The sequence below is a fragment of the Equus caballus genome, chromosome 4, assembly GCF_041296265.1.
Source record: "Equus caballus isolate H_3958 breed thoroughbred chromosome 4, TB-T2T, whole genome shotgun sequence".
NCBI lineage: Eukaryota > Metazoa > Chordata > Mammalia > Perissodactyla > Equidae > Equus > Equus caballus.
Window position 1 is genome coordinate 75289338 of NC_091687.1, and position 13139 is coordinate 75302476.

Here is a 13139-nt window from a genome sequence, read left to right on the forward strand (position 1 = left end):
AACCAGGATTTAAAGAGACATTGTTATTAGAGAGATGAGTCCTGGTACTGTCACCAATAACATTTAGTGAAGGCTTATTATACAGCAGGCACTAAGGTACTTAAAGCAGAAATCAGAAAGAGATGATGCAATCTTATGTTTCAAAAAACTTAATTTCTAAATGAGTGAAGTAGAGAAGAGAAAACAGCATGATAAATTAATAAAAATATGTACAGGTTGCAGCAGGGGAGGAAATCGATTCTATATGTGGTAAAAAGAGAGATCAGAAATAATTTACAGCAGAAGTTACATTTGAGCTGAGTCCAAAGATGAGAAGGCATTTGCCAGGGAGACCAGGAGAAAACATTCTAGGCTGAGCCAGCAGAATCAGCCAAAGTGTGAACTATTAAGGTCCACTGGAGCGACTGTTAGCATTTCCTAAAGGCTGGTGTGTAGGGTAAAGTTGACGATCCATAAGGCCTTATACCATATGAAGAATCCTGGATTTCTTTTCCTACAGAAAAAGTAAGCTGATCAAGATTTGGGTTTTCTTAAAGATGAATTGAGAGCAGTTTGGAGGTTTGATTGGGAATGACAAGAATTAAAGCAGGGAGATGGGTTAAGAGGAGATTGTACTAGTCTAGGTATGACAGTGGAGTAGCGTGGACCAGGCTGCGGCATAGGGATGCATGGTTAGGCTTGTTTACTGGCAAATATAATATTGTCTTAGCATTTTTATAGTTGTCAATCTGATAGAATTTTCTGGTGTCTTATTATAATGTCCACTTATTTGACTATCATTGAGTATATTAATTCTTTGTGATTTTTCTCACATTCTGTGTATTTTTTTCCAGTTGGGACAGTGTATGGCCGAGACTTCCAGCTACCCCCAGTATCTTCTTTCCTTCTTTAGTTAGGAATAAATCCACACATTTTATCTGGGTACATGGTCATTGAGATAAAGGCAACAAGTTCCAGCCTGCTTGGCAGATAGAGTGGTCCTGTGACTGCTTTCTGGCTAGTGGATGTGAATAGTATTGATATGTGTGGTGTCTGGGTTGTGCCCATAAAAAGAAAGAGGGAGGGATGACCTCTACTCTCCTTTCCCCTCTTCTTTCCAGCTGGAATAAGGACATGATGGTAGAAACTGGAGCAACCATTGTAGCCCATGAAATGGAAGATGCATGTTAAGAATAATAGAACGGCAAGCTAGGAGGAGCCTGGTGTTCACCACTGCCCCATGGAGCTGCCATGTCAGCCCTGATACCCTTGTGCTCAGATTACACGAGGGAGAAATTAATTCCTATGTTGTTTAAGTCACTGTTATTTGATCAACTGATATTGCAATCACACCTTTATCCTTATAAATATGAGACATTAGAATTATTATTTTTAATTTACAAGAATTCTGTATGTATGTACGCATATTTAATTTTCTATGTATATATATATATATAAAATATGTGAATCATTTTTTTGTTATAAATGTGTAACACTTTTCCCCATTTGTTCTTTTCCTTTTACATTTTTAACTTTTTTGGGCAGCTAAGACTCAAAAACTATTTCTTCTGGAAACTATTATAGTTTCCCTTCATAGATGACTATTTCTTCTCTTTTGTCTCTTCTTCTCTCGTCCTTAAATATGTACATTTCTTAATATGCTGTCCTTGAATACCATGTCATTTAAAAATAAATTCTCTCCCCGAGTCTTCATCTACTTGTACAATTTCAAATATTATTACTCAAGCATATATGGGTCTGAAATATACTTCTCTAGTCTTAATCATTCTTCTGAGCTTTAGACCACTAATTGTCCATTTGCCGTCTCTGCTACAATGTACCGCTGGCACTTGGTGTTTGACATGTCCAATATCATATTCATTGTCCTCCCTCCAGATCACATCCTTCTCCTTACATGTCAGTTTTCATTAATGGTACCAACATTCTCTAAGATACCCGGACTTAAAACTCTAGAGTCATCTCATTCTCTTCCTTTATTCCTTATACCCAGGCAGTTGTCAAATCCTATAGAGTCCATACCTGGATGATAGTTTACTACAAATACTCTAATTCAGGCTCTAAAGTGTGTTACATCCTTGTCTAGGTAACTGATAAATTTTTTTGTAAGAGATTCAATTGCCTCAGCTTCCTATAAATCTAGTACTGGGGTTGGCAAACATTTTCTGTAAATGGCCATATGGTAAATATTTCTGGCTTGAGGGCCATATAGTCTCTGTTGCAATTACTTGACTCTATCCTTGCAGCATGAAAGCAGTCATAGACGATTCTTAAACAAATGGGTGTGGCTATGTTCCGATAAAACTTGTTTACAAAAAAAGGCAATGGACTGAGTTGGCCCAGAAGCAACAGTTTGCCAATCTGTTCTAGCCCAGGTAACAAGAGGACAATTCCTGGCCCTCAGATAACTTCTAATTTAGACAGGTAGGGAAGCAAAACATAAAGAAGCAGGTAAATAAATGACCAAGACTATGACCCATTTCGTTGCTGTAGTAAATGTTACAAAGTGAATGATGTGGATGATATGACAGCGAAGGACTAAGAATCTCTTCTCTTTAATATCAGATGGTCAGGGAAAGATTCCCTGAGGAGATGATATTTGAACTGAAGCCTAAATAATGTTCAAACTCTGGGGAAATATATCCGAACAGAGACAGAAGTCACCCTGTACTGTGAAGGAGATTGATTTCTTTAAGGAACTTGTTAGTAGGAGAAGAGGTAGGAAAGGTTTCAGAGGTGGGGGGACACTTCATGGAGGCCTTCTTCACAAGCCATGATAAGGATTTGGGGTGGTATTCTACATCCAAGGAAAACTGCTAGAGGTTTTCAGGAGGGAAGTGAGAAGTTTTGATTACCTTTGGAATGGATTATAGAGGGGCGAAACAGGAAGGCAGGAGACCAATTAGGGGGATATTGTAGTCGTAGCAGTTCAGTCAAAGAATGACTATGTTTTAAGTGACCCTGTCATTAATCTGGTTGCAGTGGAGATAAGGGGAAATACTCAGAATATATTTCATAGGAAGAACAAATAGAACTGGATTTATTAGTTTGAATTCAGTAAGTGAAGGAAGGAAAAAATAGGGATCTCTTCTAAGTTTTTGACTTGAACTATGGGGCAGTGATTTCTTGCTGAGCTGGAGAAGATTTGGGGAAATGTTTGGAGAAGGGTAAGGAATGGGCACAGGGGAAATCAAGAGACACTTTTGACTGTGTTATGGCAGATGCTGCTGAGATGAGAAGAAAGATGTAAGGGTTAGATTTTGTGAGGGGGAAGTGATTGACCTTGGCAAGAGTGACTTTAGCAGAGTGGTTGGAACAAGGCCCAATTATAGAAGGTAAAGAAAAGAGGGGTCATAAGGGAGTGAAGGCAGCAAGCATAGATACAATTTTTGAGAACTGTTGCTTTAATTATTTGTTATGGTACCTAACAAGGTGCTCTACACAAATGAGATTCTAAATAGTATTTATTAGTTGCTACTTACAATAGAAGCGCTTGAATAACAGAAAAGAAAATGATAGCTCTCAGTGTTTTAAAGAAAAAAGAGGACAATCATAGATATTCGATTCCTGTTAAGAAGCTGTTACAAGTCTATGAAAAATTAATGGGTAATCATATAAAAAAATCACAGTGTATTGGATGGAAAACATTATGGCCTTCAGAACAATATTTATATTGACTATGTTTCTTTCTTTAAGATAGTGGCATACTATAGACTAATGAGAAAAAATCCTATATTCTGCACTTCATGGAGGCCTTTAACTCATTCCTTTATTCAAAAAATAACATCTGAACATCTACTGTCTGTCACATTAGGCTGAGCAAAAGATTTTACTGTCTGTGATACCCAAATGTACAGGTGGGAAAGGCATGGGTTTAGTCTAGATTAGGTAGGTCCCAAATGAAGAAGGCATCCGCATCATCCTGGAAGTGATATCAGAATGTTACCTTTGGGATTGTCTTATTTTTATAGTTAGCTATTTGATATTAGGGTTACAAAGACAAATAAATGAGGACCTCTGACTTTGAGGAATTTATAATCTAGTTTAGTTTGACTGAAGCATAAGATTTATAGAGGAAAAGAGTAAAGGATATTGTCTGAAGGATTGGTAGGGCCAGACTTGTGGAGGATCTTGAAAAGAAGATAAGAAGCTTGGAATTTGTTCAGTGGGCAGTGGGAAAGCTGTGAAGATTTTTGAGCAAGAGAATAAAAAGATGATAATTGTCAGAAGGACAAACAAGTGGGTCCTGGAGCAAATTAAGCCTGAACTATTGCGGGAAGCAGAAATGATAAAACTGAGGCTGTCCTACTGTGAGCGCATCATGAGAAGGCAGGATTCTTTGGAAAAGACAATAATGCCAGGAAAAGTAGAAGACAGCAGGGAAAGAGGAAGACCAAATTTGAGATGGATTGACTCCATAAAGGAAGCCATAGGCATGAGTCTACAAGAGCTGAGTAGGACATTGTGGACATCACTCATTCACAGAATCTCCAGGAGTCAAAGCCGACTTGATGGCACATAACAACAAGAATTGTTCTTTAAGAAGATTAATCTGGCGGAACTATCAATCAGAGAGAGAGAAAACCCAGAAGCTGGGAAATAAATTAGGATGTTAATTCCATTTAATATTCCTATGTGTCCAGATAAATAATCTGGTACATTATACTGTCTTTAATAAACGAAAATATTTTTCAAAGATCTTTCAGCCAGCTATGAAATATGTGTTAAAAAGAAAATAAAATATTCTTGGACTGTCCCACTTCTATTGTGAGCTTATTTATTGATTAGTAACAACTAGGTGGACACTTAATCTAATGGATCACTGCTGTTTTTCAGCTCTTGCTGTGTGCCAGGCACTGTCCTATGTGCTTGACAACATTGTTGCTGATCTTTACCACAACCCTATGAGGCAAGAATTTTCACCCTTTTTCTACTCAGGAGGAAATTTAGTTCTATAAAAAATTATGTAACCCATCTGAATTCACCAAGCTAAGGGCTCAAACTCAGTTCTGTTTCACTCCAGAATTTGTACCTTAACTCTTAAACACCTTACCATTAGAGTTCATTGAAACGGTAATTTTTTCCTCTAGCAATTCACATAAAAATTAGCTTTTTAGTATCACTTACAGCTCTGACAACACCAAGTCAAACATTTTGTTTATTGTTATTTCGTTTGTTGTTTTCTTCAAGTTTAAGTTTGAAATTAAGTTGATTTTCTTTTTCCTCTTGAGATTGTGAGGTAACAGCACACAAGTGAGGCATGATGCGGGCTTTTAGAAATGTATCTGAAACCATATCAGTATCTGCCAGTTTGTATAAATAGAACCTGCAAGTCCCTGTGACATTAAACAGTGGTCAGATTACATGGCTGGGTTCTTGAGGAGATTATGACGGCCTTTTTCTGCAGAACATGAAGGTTATATTTAGAACCAGTGTTTATTTCACTATTAGGAGTCTTTTTTTTTTTTTAAATAAAATTTTGCACTGTGAAAACCTTTTCTACGTGGAGTTTAAGGAGAATAGAGTATAGTGAAAAACCAAAATATTCAGTGAATATCTTCTGTGAATACAAATGGATTATCCTCTTTTTATAATACTTTATGTTAAATGTGTGAAACCATTACTAAAATTGTTCTGAAAGAAGGAATATAATGCCAGAGGTTACAGGTGACTTAAAGCTTTCACTCAGCAGTTCTCTCTTTATGGGTGTGCTTTGAAGCATGCCATACACGAGAAACAACAGCCAAGTGCATTTCTTAGTTCCTAGGTAAGCTAGAACTCTCCCAAAGCACAGCTTCTCTGATAAGCTAGACCCAGAAGCTTACTACTCCAGGTCTTCCTACCTCCTACTTCTACTCTCTGGATCTAGAACACCCGGGTCTTTCAAACAGACTCTAAATTTCCTTCCCCCATCAGTCTCATGGAGTTGGGGATACCCACCCGACCACAGGCGGAGACACTAGCACAGGGAGGACCTGTTTGGTAGCCTTGCCTCTATGGGAAACACTTTCATGTCTGCTTCCTATAAGGACGATAAAAAAGCACAATAAATGGTGGCACAAAGGAAGGTCTAAATCTCCTTAGCCAATAATGGGTGAAGGGGAAGAGGGGCTCCTATCTGGCTGCCTATTAAGGCACAGCAGCACTCTCCACTTGGGAAGCACAATGACTATCACAGGCTCTAACCAATTGCATTAGCAGCCTTCCTTTGGTGAGGAGATAGCAAGGGAATGGATAGAGAGTTGAAAGAAGTCTCTCTAATACTCCCCTGAGTGGGAAGAGGTGTGAAAAGTCCATTCTCACTATGGGCAGAGGTACTATATGTTCACAAAGTCAAAACACAAGCAAAGGGAAGAATAGTCTTTGTGAAACAACTATACCCGATGAAGCGGTGGTGAGAGCGGTCTTGAAAATCAGCCTCAGCATAATAAACACATTGAAAATATCCAATTCCCATATAATTATATTTTACCCCTAAGAGATAAAGTGTAATTAACAAAAATAGAAAAATGTGAGTAAAAAGGGTAATTATGGCATTTAAACATTGAAAACATGACAAACTTTCTACAGAAGTAAATAATTAATTTACAGCCAAAGATGTTAGACACAAAGAAGAAACTAAAGAGAAGAGGTACCCATCAGTATAGCTAGTGATGGTAGTTACCATATGTTGGACACACAGAGTGCCAAGCCCCTGGTTAAGGCCTTTACTTGCTTTTTCTCAGTTAATCCTGGAGAACCATATGCCTAGTAATTCTTAGTATTCTTAATTTACAATGGACAAAACAGAGGCTTTGCAAGGTTAAAACTCTTGGCCAAAGGCACAGAGCCAGTAAATGTAGGAGCAAGGGCTGATGGGCGTCAATTTCCGCACTAATATCAGCTAGTTTGAATGATTTAACACATTCATCAGACTTAAAAAAAGTTCCGGCAAAATGTGTAAAGGTGAAAAGTGTCTGTGAAAGTTAATTCTGAGGAGTCTTTAATAAGAGAGAAGATAAGCACCCCTTGGTTAAGTTAAAATTATTTCCTAAGAAAGCTTTCTGAGAGAAAGACTCTTCTGATTTCTCTTTTTGTGCATAAATTTGAGGAAAGTTGATGTTTGAAAAGTCTAATCTAAAGTTTCAACCACTGCAGGTACAATTTTAAGTAATTTCTGCAGATATTCACAATATTCACAATGATACAAAACAGGAAGAAAAAGTTAACGTCAAGGCAGCTATTTCTAGACTTTCAAAGATAAGCTTCCGGATGAATCCAATATGCTTGAGCCAATAGTGTTCCCAGCAAAACAAATTAAATTTCATTAGGTCTTTTCAGGCCTCAGGATAAGTGATAATTCTGAGTGATACTGGTCTCATGCAATATCATGCTTTATGGCTCAGCACCATAGAAACGCAAAGGATATCTGGATTATCTGTTTTATCAGAGCTTTGGACATAAAATTTAGATGTGCATGGTTACAGACAAAGTGCACACTCCAGAGAAGTTACTGACTTGAGTATATGAGCTATACATTTCTTCTGAGTGAACGTAGGTTATCTCAACTTTCTGAATGACTGAATCTTCAAGGCAGTCTTCATCGCTAGCTCCTAAAATGCTCCTGCACGGTCCTAAGCGATAGTAGAAGATATGACCAATCCTCCAGTAATTCTTATGAGGTCTGTCCACTAGAAACACGAGGCTCTTGTTTCCAAAATCTGTTGGGAGAGATCAATTATTTTATTACAGAATGTTTAAAAGGCAATACAAGTAGTAGTGCTAACAATAGTGGTAGTGTCAGTGATAGCAACAGTAGTTTAAAATGACTAGAGCCAGATTATGCCAACTGTGCAAGGCATTGTATAATTTGACAAAAAGTTTTTAAGCATAACTGAGAGTATGTCAAAGTGTAGCGAACAGTGATTCATTCATCCATTCTGGTCAGTTAATACTAAGTGACAAAGATGCAGTGGTAACAGCACAAAGTCCCTGCCTTATGGAGCTTACAACAAAGGGGAGGGGAGACAATAAAAAAGTAAAATAAACACATTAATTAATTAATGATATAATTAAAAATTGTGATAAATGATGCAATGAAAAAAAGGGGATATGGTAAAGCAGGGAACTGAATTTCGGCCACTTTTGACAATGTGATCAGAAGCCTCTCTGAGGAAGTGACATTTTAGCTTGCTAAGAGCCTAGGCACACAGAACAGTGAATTGCAAAGGTTCGAAGGCACGTAAGAGCTTGTCTTGCTCAGGGAAAAGAAATCATTGTGGTTGGGAGTGAGATTAATAACATCAGAGATGTAGCAGAAACTGGATCACACTTGGCCTCTGGGAAAGCTAAACTTAGTTTTGATGCTATTAGACAAGATTTCATTCCACATGCAATGGGAGCCATCAATGGTTTTGAAGGAGACTGAGGATTTGATTGATATTTTCAAAATCAGTCTGGCTGCTAAGAGAACAAAGTCAAAATGACACAAAAAGTTTCTTCAAGAGTCTAGACAAGAGATAATGAGGCTTGGAGCAGAATAATGGCAAGGATGATGGAGAGAAGAGGATAGATCCAAGGTACACTTTTAGCAGCGTTGTTAGGCTCTACTGATGGTTAGATGTGGGTGTTGAGGGAAAGGGAGTGACTTCTTTCCCTTTCTGGGGTTTTAGTTTGAGAAACCGGGGGATGATGGGACCATTTATATGAATGAGGAAGGTTGAGAGAATAAAATTTGAGCTCTGTTTTGGACATTTTGGTTTGTGATACCTATTAAAAAGTGATATAAAATGTCAAGTAAGCACCTAGATATACTAATGTTGAAGTCAGAGAGCATGTCTGAGCATCACACAAAACATCAGAGAATACCATGCAAAAAGACCCTAAGTAATTTACTCTTCAGAGATCTCGCACCCCACGCATTCCCCTATGCATGCTCTCAGACGCCTCCTTAGGGGCAGGGGTAAGGGAAGAAGTCCACCTGAGCAACTGAGCTAATCTTAGGAAGTCTAACATTACCTTAGCTTCATTACTATTTAAATTATTAGGAATGTAAAGGATATTGGATGTTTGGTTAATCTTTTTCCTGCTAAAGAGAAGATGGAGACTTGTATGGAAGTCAGATAATCTATAAAAAAGATAAAGGAATTTGTTTTTTTCTCTAAATATCCAGATTGTACTGTGAGTTAAATTTACAACCTCATTCTACATTATGGAAAAGTTATTCTGGTTGTGGAAACTTCTTTTTTTCGAACAGCTCACTTCTCTTGATGAAATGTAGGGACGAGGCAGGCACTCACGCTGCAGGGAAAGGCATAGGGCAGGATGGAATGATGAACCTAGATGGAGCTGCGTTTGTTTATAACACTGCCTTGCTTTTGGCACTTACCCCATGCAAGTTAGAACCACACGATAAATTAATTCTTCACAAGCTGCACTACTGATCTTCAGCAAATGCAGAGTCTATTAATGCAGTTTCTCTAGGTTGGCAGAAACATTGTGGAGCTTCAGATGTTTCAAATAAGAGTCTAAATGTCCCTGTGAAACAGCAAACTCCTTAGGCTGTGGCATCACATGTTAAAAATCTCTGGACCTTCCACCTCAGGGAAAAGATTCTCAAACCCATTTCTATTTATCTGGATTCTAAAACACTATGTCAAAGCAGGTGCTCTTGTGCTGGGAATATACAGCAGTGCATTTTGTAGAGTGTTTACTCTTACCGCTGTTCACTGAGTCCTTACTATGTAAGTGCTGGTGTACTTTACCTCATTTGTTTCTTACAATCGTCACGTGAAGTGGATAGTACTATACTCATGTGGTAGTGCAGATGGTAATACTGAGGCTGATAGAGATTAAACCCGAAGTCAAGCGATTTAGGGTGTTAGTATTAGGACATAAACCCAGGTCTGTCTGACTCCAAAGCCCATGTCCAAGACACATTTCATTGAGGGAATGTTATGGGATCAAATTGGGAATTTATTGAAAGGAATATCAGATAAAGAGTTTCCAGAATGTCCTCTGTACTGAGGTTTATTTATTTATTTATTTATTTTAAGGATTGGCACCTGAGCTAACAACTGTTGCCAATATATTTTTTTTTTCTTGCTTTATTTCCCAAACCCCTCCCGGTACATAGTTGTATATCTTAGTTGCAGGTCCTTCTAGTTGTGGGATGTGGGACGCCGCCTCAACATGGCCTGACGAGCGGTGCCATGTCTGTGCCCAGGATCCAAACCCTGGGCCGCTTCAGCAGAGCGCGCGAACTTAACTACTCGGCCACGGAGCTGGCCCCTGCGCTGAGGTTTAATTGCATATCTATTTAATCATTCAGACACGTTGTATCTCATATTGTTTTGTCAGTGAAGCTTTGACCAAGTGGTCTGGGCAGATGTCTCAACTGCTTTATTGCAAGTTCAGCCCAACTTATTCACTGGCTTATCCGTAAGCAATGTAGAAAAATTACTCTAAGATCAGTCAAATTTCATCAGAAAGAGAAAGTGCTCACTCAATTCCTGGCTTTGCGTGTTCTTTATCCTCCACCACTCCTTCTTTGCCTCCCTAATCCCAACATTACTTCCTTGTACATAAGATACCGAGCTCGCCCCAGTCCACAGATAGGTGCACCTGGCTGTGTTTTCCTAATACCGAGTGCATGAATTCTATCATAGCATTTATCACATCATATTTTCTATTTAGTTTCTAACTTCACACTGGATAGCAGATTTCTTAGCCACAAGACGTTTCTGGATCTTATTTGACTTTAAATCCTCAACGTCTAGTCTAGTGCTTGATATATATTAAATAATAGGATTGTAGGCATAGATGAGTGAATGAAGGAATCCACCAAATCAATTGAGCTTCAGTCTAATTATCTCAGATGTCTTATAAAAAGAAAAGGCAGGCAACTTAATTACTCATTGGGCCAGTGATCTGTTTACAACTGATGTAGGTCTAGCTTAAGAATTTCAAATTCTCTCAATGCTTCTGATTAAGTGATAAACCAAGAGAAAGAAAATTTCTATATCAAGAAATATTCATCACCATGAAAGACACCAAATCTGCAAAGATTCGTTTTTCTGAAGAATCAGAAAGAATATTGATGTAGGCTTCTCTTGGAGAAATACACATTAAAGTTACTTTATCAGTGAAAAAGAACCTATTTTAAATATGTGCATTGGATCAGAGTGCTTACATATAAGGCTTTATTGAAATTTTTTCTAGACATACATCTATATTTTAAGATGCTGTGCCTGCTGCCATGATTTCCAAATTTTCTGCCATCTGTTGCTATTGCATTTTACCTACAGGGAATTTTGGAAGCTTCCAGACTAATTAAAACTCCATAATTGTCGTCTGAAACGTTGTTTGCGATATTACCTTTAAACACATTTTTCTTAGGTAACTTGTTGAACCATATTACTGTTTTTCTTTTGCATAACTTTCTGAAGACTGTGTTAGGGGAAAGGACATTTTTCTGCAACTGTTTAACTTTTCAGGATATCTATGACAGCTCTCATTCCAAAAGGGATAGATTTTTATCTCATTAGAGTTAAGGCATTTTTAAGGTATTGGTTTTCTTAACAGAGGAAATAGAGAACTTATGCCAAATGTTTCACAAGTCAGGTCTCTGAGATAAAAGAAGATCCAAGTGTATTGATTCTTTCTTAACAATCTAATTGAGATATGATTACAAGCAATAATTGAATATATTTGAAGTGTACAATCTGATGAATTTTGACATACATATATATGCCTGTTAGATCATCACCACAATCAAGGTATTAAACAAATCCATCCCCTCAAAACTTTCTTGGTGTATTTTTTTCCACTCTTTGCTTTTACACACCACTAATTTTCCCAATTTTGTTTGAATTCTTTCTGTCTCTCTTGTGCTCTTTCCTTGAGCCATTTTCAGGGCATTTGTTCGTGAAGTTTTTCTTTATTGACGTTCTCTCTGTGTGAGCTTTGATCAAACCTAGCTGTAGTTCTCACCTCACTGTTTTAGATTGTCTCAACACGCACACCGTTTAGCTAAGGACGTTGGCTTGTTGTTGCTGCAGCCCTACTGGGGTGTGATTGTTTTTTGATTTTAAGATTTCTCATTTTATTTCTAGTCTTTTGTTCTTTCAGAGTATGTCCATAGGAGTCCAGAAACATCCTGCCATTTCAGTCAGGAATTCAGTAACATCAATCAAAACTTTAGTCAGACCTCTATGAGTTATAAAGATACAGATAATGTGTTTTACTGAAATGACAGAAAAAAACAGATGGTTTGGCATCTGAGGCCTTGACAAATCTATGGTGATCATGACTCTGTTCTTTTTATGGTGTCTTCTATTGTCCTTGCTGTTTATAGTGTAGATTAAATTCGATTTTCTGTCCTAGCCATTCATTCTTTTGCTTTCTGTCTTTGCCATATACCTGTACTTTCTGGTACCATCTGAACCCTCTTCCCTAATGATCAGAATTTGAGAACTTCCATGAGCCACTTCAGAGACATGTCTCAACTATATGACAGGTTGGCCTTTATTGTGGCACTCAGCTCTGGAAGGATTGTTCTAAAGGATCACTAGATAGCATATGACTATGAATAACAACAATGTGAATTTGGGTTGCCACTGTAAAAGAAAGTTCGGCAAATCACAAGGGTATGAAGTGAAATGAGACACAGACTGAGGAGAGTTGACTAACAAGAAAGTCTGAACCCTATAGAAGGGAACAAGCCTAGAAAAATTCCCCAAAATTCCCAAATGCCAAGAGCTTTGACACCTGTTCACCCAGTTCTTGCAGCTGTAATTTAAGTATCTTATCGAAGAAGACCGGTCATTCAACTTCAGCTTCTTATATAACTGCTATATGCCTAATGGTTTGTCCTGCATTTTCTCTATATTGATAGACCAGCACATTTGGGAAACAATTCAATATACCAGCCTGGGATTTTTTCAATAATTATTGTTGGTAATCCTATGTTTCCATTTCTTCTAATTATTATTAATTATTAATTATTATTATTCGTTTATTATTATTATTAACTATTATTATTCATATTATTGTTATTATTAACTATTAATTATTAGTTCAAAAAGTACGTACTGAGGGTTTACTATGTGCCATTCATTCTACCAAGTACCAAGAATCATTCCTGAGTAAAGTAAACAGACTCT

At 37.6% G+C, this 13139-nt stretch overlaps 1 long non-coding RNA gene across 1 annotated transcript; it reads left to right on the forward strand.

Moving 5' to 3' along the window:
- The first annotated feature begins 362 nt into the window (after positions 1-362).
- On the forward strand, positions 363-1678 carry LOC138923963 (uncharacterized). Its single transcript, XR_011438343.1, has 2 exons — positions 363-504; positions 1101-1678. It is a non-coding gene; the product is annotated as an uncharacterized lncRNA (long non-coding RNA).
- The last annotated feature ends 11461 nt before the right edge of the window (positions 1679-13139 follow it).